Source organism: Eleutherodactylus coqui, chromosome 12 (assembly GCF_035609145.1).
Source record: "Eleutherodactylus coqui strain aEleCoq1 chromosome 12, aEleCoq1.hap1, whole genome shotgun sequence".
NCBI lineage: Eukaryota > Metazoa > Chordata > Amphibia > Anura > Eleutherodactylidae > Eleutherodactylus > Eleutherodactylus coqui.
Genome location: NC_089848.1, coordinates 130,718,541 through 130,732,560, shown reverse-complemented (window position 1 = coordinate 130,732,560; position 14,020 = coordinate 130,718,541).

The following is a 14,020-nucleotide window of genomic DNA, read 5'->3' as shown; positions in this document are numbered from 1 at the left end:
GCGGTCCATTGCCGATTCCAGCCTCCTGATTGGCTGGAATCGGCACGTGACGGGGCGGAGCTACACGGAGCTACACGGAGCCCCATAGAGAAGAGGAGAAGACCCGGACTGCGCAAGCGCGGCTAATTTGGCCATCGGAGGGCGAAAATTAGTCGGCACCATGGAGACGAGAACGCCAGCAACGGAGCAGGTAAGTATAAAACTTCTTATAACTTCTGTATGGCTCATAATTAATGCACAATGTATATTACAAAGTGCATTATTATGGCCATGCAGAAGTGTATAGACCCACTTGCTGCCTCGGGACAACCCCTTTAAATAGTACAGCAAAAAGAGAAAACTATCAATCTGGTATCACTGCAATCCTACTGTAACAATAAAGATATCGTCATGTTTGCCCCAGTTCCCCCTCCCCCATAGATGGAGGCGTTGCCCTCAGACAGCTACAATGAAGGAAAAAGGAAAAGTTTTTTATTTTTGAAAGTAGAAAGGAAAAAACAAAAATGAAAAAAGCACAACGGAGCCACAAAGTCATGAAGGGGTTAAAAAGTACCTTAAACCTCAGCGGAGTTGCCTGGTGTGAACTCGGCCTTCTAGAAGTTGGCGCTGAGTTGCCCGGATAAAGCGATTCTTTTGTTCTTCTTCTTTTTGCTTATACAGGAATAAAAATAAAGTGGATCTAAAATAAAGCTGACGGCCGACTTCAGGCGCAGCTGGAATAGACTGCGAGATAGCGCGGCGGGGAGACGGGCGCGGGAGGCACCTGCTTTCAAAAGGCTTCAGCGACAATGAAGATGTTTTTATGCCTCTCGATTGAAGCAAAGACGGGAAGATCCACACATATGGAAATCACGGCTCCGATTCATTCCGTCTCCATATTTCAGAATATATTAAGAGGGGAATGTGTGCCTGGAGGCTCCGGATACATGAGGGGGGCTGCCGAGGCCATGAAGACGGTTCACTCTGTATGGAGAGGTGCAGGGCTGTATGCAGACATTCATCTAAGTGCAAGGGGGTTCCTGGCTCTGGCTGCCCACAGATAGAGGGTCATGTACTTGATAGACCCAATTAGTGCCTTATTACTAAGTACAGAAGTAATGTCCCCTACAGTGTGCCCAGACAATACTGCTATACTGTACATGGAACTAAGGCTACTAGATAGTGCACATAAATAATGCTGCTCTACTGTACACATAACTGATGCAATTAAATAGTACTCATCATCCCTATACTGCGACATCATTCTATATACGACATACTTGTCCGCTTTTACAGTGGCACATCACAGGCATTCCATAGAGTGGAGCAAAGTCTGGCACTCGTATCGCGCTTCCTCATGCCCCGCTCCTTTATTTTAGGACAGACCACCAGCTGATAGGATTTGATTAATCACAAATAGTGCAACCAGTACGACCCCCGTCAGCAAATGTCCAACTGGATACAAACCACAGGTCGGACCTACTAAAGATATAGACGGCACTCCGGACCACTCTTGTAGCGACTACAACCCAGGACTAATATACAGACCCTAACTCAGTGAAGCACAAGAATGGGAAGAGGCGAACACATGGGATAACTGGGGGAATTCTCTGCTCTTCCAGGTGACCAGGTGATCATCCTTGTTCTGTGAACGCCCTGGACATTCTGGGAGAGCGGGCAAGTGGGATTTATTATACCTGTTCGATGACATCACTGTTTATTACATTGTTCTTCCTCTTTACAAGTCACTGGTCAGTCCACACATGGAATATTGTGGGCAGTTTTGGGCAACGGTACTCAGGAAGGACATATCAGAGCATGAGCGGGGACAAAGGCGGGCCACTAAAGTCATAAACGGAATGGGGGACTACAATACCCAGAGAGGTGATCAGAATTGGGATTATTTAGTTGGAAAAAAGATGGCTGAGGGTCAATACAGAGATCGCTCTAATCTGTAACAGTTTGTCTGGAGAAGCTGCCACATGAGGAGAAGAGTTCACGGTGTGGTGAGGCCAATCTAAAGACTGTTGGTTACAAGGAGTTCAGCCGCAGCCCATGTGGGAATTAGCTCAAATGTGCCTCTAATGATAGAGAGGAGAAATAATGAAAAGACTGCATGAAGTACTAAAAGTGAAGGCAAACTAGAGAGAAGTGTTGTCGGTGTAGTTTCCTGTGAAACAGAGATAGTTGCTAGTAGTAACCCACTGCTCCTTGGCACTACAGGTAGTGAAGTTGCAAAAATAAGAAGAATATAAAGAAAGACTGCTTCTCTTATGACAGTAGATGTAGTCAGTGCAGACCCTGAGGTCCCAGCGAGATGGTACAATTTTTCTTCTGGAGGCCAAGATGTGCGCAGAAGAAGCCTTTTGAGCTGCAAATAGAAGATATGATGAGCAGTTGGAAAAGGAAATTGCCAACTTATGTCTACTTGGAGAAGAGGCAAGGGCTACTGGTAGAGGAGGAAACAGAAAGACCCCAAAGGGAAAGAGAGGATGCTCTCAAAGAAGCCGCTCAGTTGAAAACAGAAAGTGCGATTGTCAGAACCTGCAACTCTCGGGGCCGCCGTGCCCACACCACCGGTCCTGCCACCCGGGTTACAGGAGTGCGGCATAGGGGAGCCCCGGTTCTTGTGATCTCCCCGGGCCGCTGTAAGACTGGTCGCCGCCGGGTTGCTAGGGAGGCAGCTGGTGCTTCTAGTCACTTGACTACCAGGCTGGCTTCCCTAGTAACTGTCTGTGCAGCAAGACTGGGGGCGTGCCCCCAGCACCTCCCTGATTAGCCCTGCTGCTGTCAGGCTCCCCGCCCCAATCAGCTTCTGGGGCGGGAGCGCTGACAGCATTTAAATATGTGTGTTTTCCTTTCAGCCCTTGCCAGTGTTAGTTTGGTTCTCCAGCTGCACCTGCGTTTATCCTGACTACTCTTTGTGACCCCGGCTTTCCTGACACCTGCTTTTGGACTTGACTACGTTTTGCCTGACCCCTCCGTACTGCGTACCCTCTTGTTGCCAACCCGGATTGTCTGACCATTCTACCGTTGTTTTGTCTCAGTGTCTGTTTGTCTTCCCGTGTCCCGCTTCCCTAGTGAGGGTAGGGACCGCCGCCCAGTTGTCGCCCTGGGGGTTAGCCCAGGGGGGCAAGTAGGCAGGGACAGGGGTTGCGGGATATCTCAGGGACCCCCATATCCCGGACACTGTCCTGACAGTAACACTGGCCGAACGAAGGTCAGACCCTTGCATCCGCCCGGCAACTTTGAGCCCCTCGATGGAGGCCGTGGCGGCTTTAGCGAACCAGGTCCAGGTCCTTACGACCCTTGCCCAGGACCTAACAGCCCGCTTGCAGCTACAGGAACAAGTGGCAGCTGCAGGTCCCATGCAGCCCCCTTCCGCTCCAGGAACAATGTCAGAACCTCGAGCCACGCTTCCGGATTGCTTCTCCGGAGAGAGAGGTCAGTTTTTTGCATTTAGAGAGAGCTGCAAGCTCTACTTTGATCTCCGCCCCCACTCCTCTGGTACTGAATACCAGAAAGTGGGAATCGTAATTACCCGCCTGAGGGGAGAGCCCCAAAATTGGGCTTTCTCGTTACCAGCTGGCTCTCCCACCCGACTATCCCTTGACGCCTTTTTTTCCGCCTTGGGTCAAATTTATGACGAACCCGACCGGGCCGGCTACGCAGTCTCCAAGCTTCTGGCCCTGCGCCAGGGTCGCAAGATGGCGGAGGACTACTGCGCTCTATTCCGCCAACATTGTACAGAATCCGGGTGGAATGATGCCGCCCTAAAAGACCTATTTTTGACCGGTCTGTCTGAGGGTCTTAAGGACCTACTCGTGGCCCACCCGGAGCCTAGAACCCTGGAGCAAGCCATGTCGCTGGCTATTCGGGCCGACCGACGTTTGAGGGCCAGACACGCCGCTCGGACCACCCCACTCCCCACGCCCACTTCTTCGACTGACCCGACCTTTTTACCTCCCACCACCGAGGCCATGGAGCTGGGAGCCATGAACCCCAAGCAACGACGGGAATACCGCCTGAAGAAGAACCTCTGCTTCTACTGTGGGGAGCTGGGTCACCGCATTGCAACCTGCGCTAAGAAGCCACGGCAGGAAAAACTTCCGCTCCTAGGCAGTTGTCGGGAGGACTGTCTAGGAGCCAAGGTACTCCCTGTGTTGTCCAAAATGTTATTGCCCTGCACCCTAGAATTTCATGCTTTCCACCGTACTGGGCAAGCCTTTGTTGATTCTGGGGCTGCTGCTAATTTCGTTAACTTTAATTTCGTTGCTCAACTGTCCGGGGTTTTGTTACGTTTAGAGACTCCGATTTTTGTTTCAGGAGTGGACTCCACTCCATTGCAAGCAGGGGTTGTTAATCTGGTTACCCCTGAAGTAAGGTTTACTATAGGAGCCCTACACGTTGAAACCTGCACTTTTCTGGTGATGAGAGATTTGTCTGTGGACGTCGTCCTAGGCCTCCCCTGGCTCCGGGAGCACAACCCGGTAGTAAATTGGGACACGTTGGAACTGGTAGAGTGGGGTCCCCGCTGTGCCAACCACCTTTGTCCAGTGAAGGTGGGAATCTCCACCTGCGAGGGGAGTCCCCTACCAGATTACCTCTCCGAGTTTTCTGACGTGTTCTCCAAGCAATTATCTGAAGCTCTGCCCCCTCATAGGGAATGGGACTGTAAAATCGACTTGATTCCTGGGGCCAAACTTCCTAAGGGCCGCATTTATAATGTTACGGTTCCAGAGAGAGAATCAATGAGGGACTATATCCAGGACAGCTTGGCCAAGGGGCACATCCGGCCCTCAGAATCCCCGGTGGGTGCCGGGTTTTTCTTCGTTGTCAAAAAGGATGGGGGTCTCCGGCCCTGTATTGACTATAGAGAGCTAAATAAAATCACAGTCCGAAACCAGTATGCTCTTCCACTCATTCCTGACCTCCTCAACCAGGTCGCTGGTGCCCAATGGTTTTCTAAACTTGATCTCAGGGGAGCATACAACCTCATCCGCATTCGGGAGGGGGATGAGTGGAAAACCGCCTTCAATACGCCCCTCGGTCATTTTGAGTACCTAGTTATGCCTTTTGGATTGTGTAACGCCCCCGCCATTTTTCAGGGGTACATGAATTCAGTGTTTCAGGATATCATGGGGGTGTTCGTTGTTGTATATCTAGACGACATTCTGATTTTTTCCTCCGACTTGCCGAGTCACCATGCTCATGTTCAGACTGTGCTAGCTCGACTCAGACATAACAAGCTGTTTGCTAAACTCGAGAAATGTGTTTTCGGGGTACAAAAGATATCATTCTTAGGGTATATCATCACGCCATGCGACTTCCAGATGGATCCTGAGAAGGTGAAAGCCATCACGGAGTGGGCCCAGCCAGGTTCATTGAAAGCCCTTCAACGCTTCCTCGGCTTCGCCAACTACTATCGCAAGTTCATTAAAGACTTCTCCGTGGTGGCTAAACCTCTAACGGACCTCACCAGAAAGGGAGCAGATGTGAGTACCTGGTCTTCTGAGGCTCTGAGGGCCTTCGATACCCTAAAGGCGGCGTTCTCTTCTGCGCCCGTCCTAGTACAACCGGATCTGTCCTGCCCTTTTGTGGTGGAGGTAGATGCCTCTGAGTTTGGCGTGGGAGCGGTACTGTCCCAAGGTCCCTCCACACTCACTAACCTTAGACCGTGCGCCTATTTTTCTAGAAAGTTCTCTTCCACTGAACGGAACTACGATATAGGCAACCGGGAATTGCTGGCTATTAAGTGGGCTTTCGAAGAGTGGAGGCATTTTTTGGAAGGAGCCCATCACCAGATCACGGTACTCACAGACCATAAAAACCTCACCTATTTAGATTCCGCTAAGAGGTTAAATGCTCGGCAAGCCCGCTGGGCCTTGTTTTTCTCTCGGTTCAATTTTGTTGTTACCTATAGACCCGGTTCTAAGAATGTCAAGGCTGATGCCCTGTCTAGGAGTTTTGGTTCTCCGGAACCTTCCGAGGCTGAGCCTGAGAGCATTCTCTCCCCTGGGGTGGTCCTCGCTGCTGTCTCCTCCGACCTTTCACCTCTCATACACGCCGCTCAACAATCAGCTCCTGAAGCCCTTCCGGAAGGCAAATTATTTGTCCCGTTGTCACTGAGATTGAAAGTGTTAGAGGAGACACATGCTTCAGTCCTAGCTGGACACCCCGGCATCAGGGGTACTCTGGAGTTAGTATCCAGACTCTATTGGTGGCCGCACATGGCCAAGGATGTACGGTTATTTGTGTCCGCGTGCCTGGTTTGCGCAAGGGGGAAGAATCTCAGGAGACGTCCTGAGGGTCCTCTTCTTCCCTTGCCCATTCCGTCCAGGCCATGGTCCCATTTGTCCATGGATTTTATTACTGATCTGCCATCCTCGCTGGGGAATACGGTCATTTGGGTAATAGTTGACCGTTTCTCTAAAATGTCACATTTTGTTCCGCTTTGCAAGTTGCCTAACGCCAAACTTCTGTCTGAAATGTTCATCAAGGAGATTGTTCGGTTACATGGGATCCCCGAGGATATTGTGTCAGATAGAGGGGTTCAGTTCGTCGCTCGCTTCTGGCGAGCTTTCTGTAAAAATCTAAACGTCAATTTGTCTTTTTCCTCCGCTTTCCATCCCGAGAGTAACGGACAAACGGAACGGATGAATCAAGAACTTATCCAGTACCTGCGACTTTTTGTCTCTGATAACCAGTATCAGTGGGCCAACTACTTACCTCTCGCCGAATTTGCTATTAACAACCATGTTAACTCGTCGACCCAATTGTCACCTTTTTTTTGTAACTATGGGCTCCATCCCCGATTCTCGCTTTCTACTCCTTTTGTCTCGAACAATCCGGCCGCTGACATATCCTCTGAGGAACTGTGCACAGTTTGGGCCCAGGTTCGTAAGAACCTTCAGGGTTCCCAAGAGAAACTGCGTAAATACTCAAATAAAAGATGTACTATCTCTGCACCTTTTGTGGTCGGGGAGCAAGTTTTATTGTCATCCAAGAATCTGAGACTTAAGGTTCCCTCCCTGAAACTTGCTCCTCGGTTCATTGGCCCATTTACTGTTTCGCAGGTTATCAACCCAGTGTCATATAAGTTGGCACTTCCTGACTCCTGGAAGGTCCACAAGGTTTTTCACAAAAGCTTGCTTAAGAAGTATGTGACTCCAGTTCTACCCACCCAGAACCCGCCCCCTCCTTCTCTGGTACAGGGGGAACTGGAGTATGAAGTAGAAAGGCTTGTTGATGCCCGACGGGTTAGAGGTGTGCTGCAGTACCTGGTCCACTGGAGAGGATTTGGCCCTGAGGATAGGACGTGGGTCCCTGCCAGGGACGTTCATGCTCCACGCCTAGTCCAGTCATTCCACAGGGCTTTCCCGCTTAAGCCCGCACCTGGCCATGGGGGTCCGGTGTCCCCCCGTAGAAGGGGGGGTACTGTCAGAACCTGCAACTCTCGGGGCCGCCGTGCCCACACCACCGGTCCTGCCACCCGGGTTACAGGAGTGCGGCATAGGGGAGCCCCGGTTCTTGTGATCTCCCCGGGCCGCTGTAAGACTGGTCGCCGCCGGGTTGCTAGGGAGGCAGCTGGTGCTTCTAGTCACTTGACTACCAGGCTGGCTTCCCTAGTAACTGTCTGTGCAGCAAGACTGGGGGCGTGCCCCCAGCACCGCCCTGATTAGCCCTGCTGCTGTCAGGCTCCCCGCCCCAATCAGCTTCTGGGGCGGGAGCGCTGACAGCATTTAAATATGTGTGTTTTCCTTTCAGCCCTTGCCAGTGTTAGTTTGGTTCTCCAGCTGCACCCGCGTTTATCCTGACTACTCTTTGTGACCCCGGCTTTCCTGACACCTGCTTTTGGACTTGACTACGTTTTTGCCTGACCCCTCCGTACTGCGTACCCTCTTGTTGCCTACCCGGATTGTCTGACCATTCTACCGTTGTTTTGTCTCAGTGTCTGTTTGTCTTCCCGTGTCCCGCTTCCCTAGTGAGGGTAGGGACCGCCGCCCAGTTGTCGCCCTGGGGGTTAGCCCAGGGGGGCAAGTAGGCAGGGACAGGGGTTGCGGGATATCTCAGGGACCCCCATATCCCGGACACTGTCCTGACAGCGATTGTTTTGAAGGAGAATGAGTGCCTAAGAAGATTAGCTCCAGCGAACGCTGATCACAGGTTGTTGCCGGAGGAGTCAACTGCTCGGTGTGAACAGGACTTTAAGAAAATGCAAGTAAGAGGCCAGGAGTTAGAGATGATGCAGATTTGTGTAATCAAATTGAGAGTTGCAAACACAAATGGTGGACTTGAAAATGCAGTTAGCTTCAAAGGAAGGAGAAGTGCATACGGCTCGGGCAAGAGTAGAGGAAGTGTCTGCACACCACGCTATAACTCAAAAGTAAAATGGGGAATTGGAGTCTCAGATAAGTGAACTTCAGAAAAAAAAATTGGAGAAAAATGCTTGCCACCAGGCTATTAGGGTCTTGGAATATATGTTGGTTGTTAAAGGAGCCCAGTAGGCATGTATCTCTCTCTCTCTATATATATATATATACAGATAGTCCCCGACTTGCAAACGTTCGATTTACGAACTTCGCAAGATACGAACTATCTGTCCTGCACAGTATGATGTAATGCTATGACATGACATCATACTGTGCAGGCACCGGACAGGCTTCTATCAAGCCTGATAGAAGCCTGTCCGGTCAGATCGAGGGACACTGTGCGGTCGCCCCAGGGCTGCCTATGCAGAGTGCCTATCAAGCCGTGCGCTTGATAGGCACTCTGCATAGGCAGCCCCGAGGCCTTTCAGGAGGCGCCCAGCTGCCTAGCAACCGCACAGCGTCCCGCGATCTCATCGCAGGGCAGTGTATGGGCCCACTGAACGTCGGGTGCCAGCTGTTTCCTACAGTGGGCACCCGGCGGCAGCAGTTCCGACGAGCCTCGCTGCTCGTCGGAACTGTTAATACTTTAAATACCGCTCTGACAGCGGTATTTAACGTGTTAACAGTTCCAACGAGCGGTGCGGCTCGTCGGAACTGCTGCCGCCGGGTGCCCACTGTAAGAACAGCCTGCACCCGATGCTGTATGAAGCGGGATCCACCCGCGATCCCCTCCATACAACCATTTGTCTGGACTTGCGAACAGGCTCCTGGAACGGAACCTGTTCGCAAGTAGGGGACTATGTGTGTATATATATATATATATATATATATATATATATATATATATATATATATATACACATATGACAAGGCACAGACCTGGATGTGATTAATTTGCAATTAAAAGAATACTACATCAGAAATACACACATCTTTGAATAATCACTGATAAGGGAGTGAAGCTTTTATGGTCTCTGAATTAGTGTTGGGGGGTCACCAGGCCAGCAGTGTTATCTGTGCTGTAGATCTCTCATACCTCCCAGTCACATATGAATCCTCGTGAAGCATTTAGCCCTCTACTGAAAGTGTCAAAAGTTGTTATAAATTTATATTCCCAAATTCTTCTATGGCTTTGTGACTTAAAATTGCCTTTCAGTAATTTATAGCAACTTTTGACACTTTGAATAAAGGGCTAAATTCTTCATGAGGATTCAAGGGAACAATCTCATTTTGCTCTACTGGCCAACATAGTACCAAACCTTTCTTATTATACCTAATGGAGGATACCAGACTGCACCATGTATCCGTGTACGCATACCGATGAGGAGAGATGTTTTGTTAGTACCTGGTGTACTATAGAGTTGGAGATGGCGGTGGAGAAAGGCTACAGGACAGCATGATAAAGGATCAGGCATGATAAAGACTCACATAGGGCCAAAATGTCACTATTCGTGCTTTTATGAAGATTTGAATAAAGAAGGCACCATATGGTGCTATATATATTTTTTAAAGAATTCCTGGCATGCTAATCCACCATTCTTTTTTTGGACTATCACTGTGTTTATTATCCCTGTACTGTGACATCACAGTGTGTATTATGCCCTGTACTGTGACATCACTGTGTGTATTATTCCTGTACTGTGACATCACTGTGTTTATTATCCCTGTACTGTGACATCACTGTGTATTATCCCTGTACAGTGACATCACTGTGTGTATTATCCCTGTACTGTGACATCACTGTGTGCATTATCCCTGTACTGTGACATCACTGTGTGTATTATCTCTGTACTGTGACATTACCGTGTGTATTATCCCTGTACTGTGACATCACTGTGTGTAATATTCCTGTACTGTGATATCGCTGTGTGTATTATATCTGTACTGTGACATCACTGTGTATTATTCCTGAACTGTGACATCATTGTGTGTATTACCCCTGTACTGTGACATCACTGTGTGTATTATCCTTGCACTGTGATATCACTGTGTATTATCCCTGTACTGTGGCATCACTGTGTATGTTATCTCTCTACTGTGACATCACTGTGTGTATTATCCCTGTACTGTGACATCACTGTGTGTATTATCCCTGTACTGTGACATCACTGTGTGTATTATCCCTGTACTGTGACATCACTGTGTGTATTATTCCTGAACTGTGACATGTGTGTATTATCTCAGTACTATGATATCACTGTGTGTACTACTCCCACACTGTGACATCATTGTGTGTATTATCTCCATACTGTAATAACACTGTTTTTTTTCTCTGAACTGTGGCATCACTCTGTTTAATCTCTTTTGTACCGTGACATCATTGTGTGTATTATCCCTGTACTGTGGCATCACTGCATGTATTATCCCTGTACTGTGACATCACTGTGTGTATTATACCTGCACTGACATCATTGTGTGTATTATCCCTGTACTGTGACATCACTGCATGTATTATCCCTGTACTGTGACATCACTGTGTGTATTATCTCTGTACTGTGACATCACTGCATGTATTATCCCTGTGCTGTGACATCACTGCGTGTATTATCCCTGTACTGTGACATCACTGCATGTATTATCCCTGTACTGTGCCATCACTGTGTGTATTATCCCTGTACTGTGACATCACTGTGTGTATTATCTCTGTACTGTGACATCACTGTGTGTATTACCTCTATACTGTGACATCACTGCATGTATTATCCCTGTACTGTGCCATCACTGTGTGTATTATCCCTGTACTGTGACATCACTGTGTGTATTATCTCTGTACTGTGACATCACTGCATGTATTATCCCTGTACTGTGCCATCACTGTCTGTATTATCCCTGTGCTGTGACATCACTGTGTGTATTATCCCTGTACTGTGACATCACTGTGTGTATTATCTCTGTACTGTGACATCACTGTGTGTATTATCTCTGCACAGTGACATCACTGTGTGTATTATCCCTGTACTGTGACATCACTGCATGTATTATCCCTGTACCGTGCCATCACTGTGTGTATTATCCCTGTACTGTGACATCACTGTGTGTATTATCCCTGTACTGTGACATCACTGCATGTATTATCCCTGTACTGTGACATCACTGCGTGTATTATCCCTGTACTATGACATCACTGTCTGTATTATCCCTGTACTGTGACATCACTGTGTGTATTATCTCTGCACAGTGACATCACTGTGTGTATTATCTCTGTACTGTGACATCACTGTGTGTATTACCTCTATACTGTGACATCACTGCATGTATTATCCCTGTACTGTGCCATCACTGTGTGTATTATCCCTGTACTGTGACATCACTGTGTGTATTATCTCTGTACTGTGACATCACTGCATGTATTATCCCTGTACTGTGCCATCACTGTCTGTATTATCCCTGTGCTGTGACATCACTGTGTGTATTATCCCTGTACTGTGACATCACTGTGTGTATTATCTCTGTACTGTGACATCACTGTGTGTATTATCTCTGCACAGTGACATCACTGTGTGTATTATCCCTGTACTGTGACATCACTGCATGTATTATCCCTGTACCGTGCCATCACTGTGTGTATTATCCCTGTACTGTGACATCACTGTGTGTATTATCCCTGTACTGTGACATCACTGCATGTATTATCCCTGTACTGTGACATCACTGCGTGTATTATCCCTGTACTATGACATCACTGTCTGTATTATCCCTGTACTGTGACATCACTGTGTGTATTATCTCTGCACAGTGACATCACTGTGTGTATTATCCCTGTACTGTGACATCACTGTGTGTATTATCTCTGTACTGTGACATCACTGTGTGTATTATCCCTGTACTGTGACATCACTGTGTGTATTATCTCTGTACTGTGACATCACTGTGTGTATTATCCCTGTACTGTGACATCACTGTGTGTATTATTCCTGAACTGTGACATGTGTGTATTATCTCAGTACTATGATATCACTGCGTTTACTACTCCCACACTGTGACATCATTGTGTGTATTATCTCCATACTGTAATAACACTGTTTTTTTTCTCTGAACTGTGGCATCACTCTGTTTAATCTCTTTTGTACCGTGACATCATTGTGTGTATTATCCCTGTACTGTGGCATCACTGTGTAGGTTATCTCTCTACTGTGACATCACTGTGTGTATTATCTCTGCATAGTGACATCACTGTGTGTATTATACCTGCACTGACATCATTGTGTGTATTATCCCTGTACTGTGACATCACTGCATGTATTATCCCTGTGCTGTGACATCACTGCGTGTATTATCCCTGTACTGTGACATCACTGCATGTATTATCCCTGTACTGTGCCATCACTGTGTGTATTATCCCTGTACTGTGACATCACTGTGTGTATTATCTCTGTACTGTGACATCACTGTGTGTATTATCCCTGTACTGTAACATCACTGTGTGTATTATCTCTGTACTGTGACATCACTGCATGTATTATCCCTGTACTGTGACATCACTGTGTGTATTATCCCTGTACTGTGACATCATTGTGTGTATTATCCCTGTACTGTGACATCACTGTGTGTATTATCTCTGTACTGTGACATCACTGTGTGTATTATCTCTGTATTGTGACATCACTGTATTTATCATCCCTGTTCTTTACCTTCACTATATTTACTAAACAGAAAGATACAGAGAGTATATTGATACAATTTATAATGAATAAGGTTATTTGTAGGATCCAGAGCCCTCTGGCCGCCAGCAGGATCTGCTTTCAGGACCTTTTTACTGCAGTACTACAGTTGTGTAACATTGACATATCTGTCCCATTATCGGGCCCTAGAGTGACCTCAGTCAATAATCTCTATATCGGCCTTTTTGTCCCCGACACTTACACTTAACCTTAGAAAATGAGGTCGCGGACGGTGGAGTCTCAGCCTCATTGTAATAGCATGAATCTTTTATAACCTTTAAACTAACGGCTTCTAACGAATTTAATCCCATTTTTTATTAGAGTACAACTCCGAGAGGGTTTCATTTAATTCGGTTTTTTGTTTCCTATTAGCAAATTTACAGCATCAAAGCGTTTAATGTTCCAAAATGAAATCTATAATGGGAATAGAGTATTATGCCCAGCAGATTATAGATTTGTGCCTGCCAGTCACCGGAGAGAAGGCTTTAATTAATGCTGTTATGGCCATCCAAGTGATATTAGCACATCAAAGTTTAGACGTTTTACAGGATTTTACATCTACTGATCAGAAATAACACACGAATAGTCAAAAATAAACGCCCACCTAGAAGGAGCCGCTGGAAAGGATGGAACTTTCTCTGTGATTGTAACAATGATATAAGTGGTTACAATATCAGAGCAAAACCATCATTTATTGTGGAGAACCGACCCCTTGTAGGGAGGCTCTAGTACCCTGTTGTACCGCCTCTAGCTTGGATACAAGATGTGATACGGGGGGCATGGAGGCTCCAGTACCCTGTTGTACCACTAGTAGCTTGGATACAAGATGTGATACGGGCGGGCATGGAGGCTCCAGTACCCTGTTGTACCACCTCTAGCTTGGATACAAGATGTGATACAGGTGGGTATGGAGGCTCTAGTACCCTGCTGTACCGCTTCTAGCTTGGATACAAGATGTGATACGGGGGGCATGGAGGCTCTAGTACCCTGTTGTACCGCCTCTAGCTT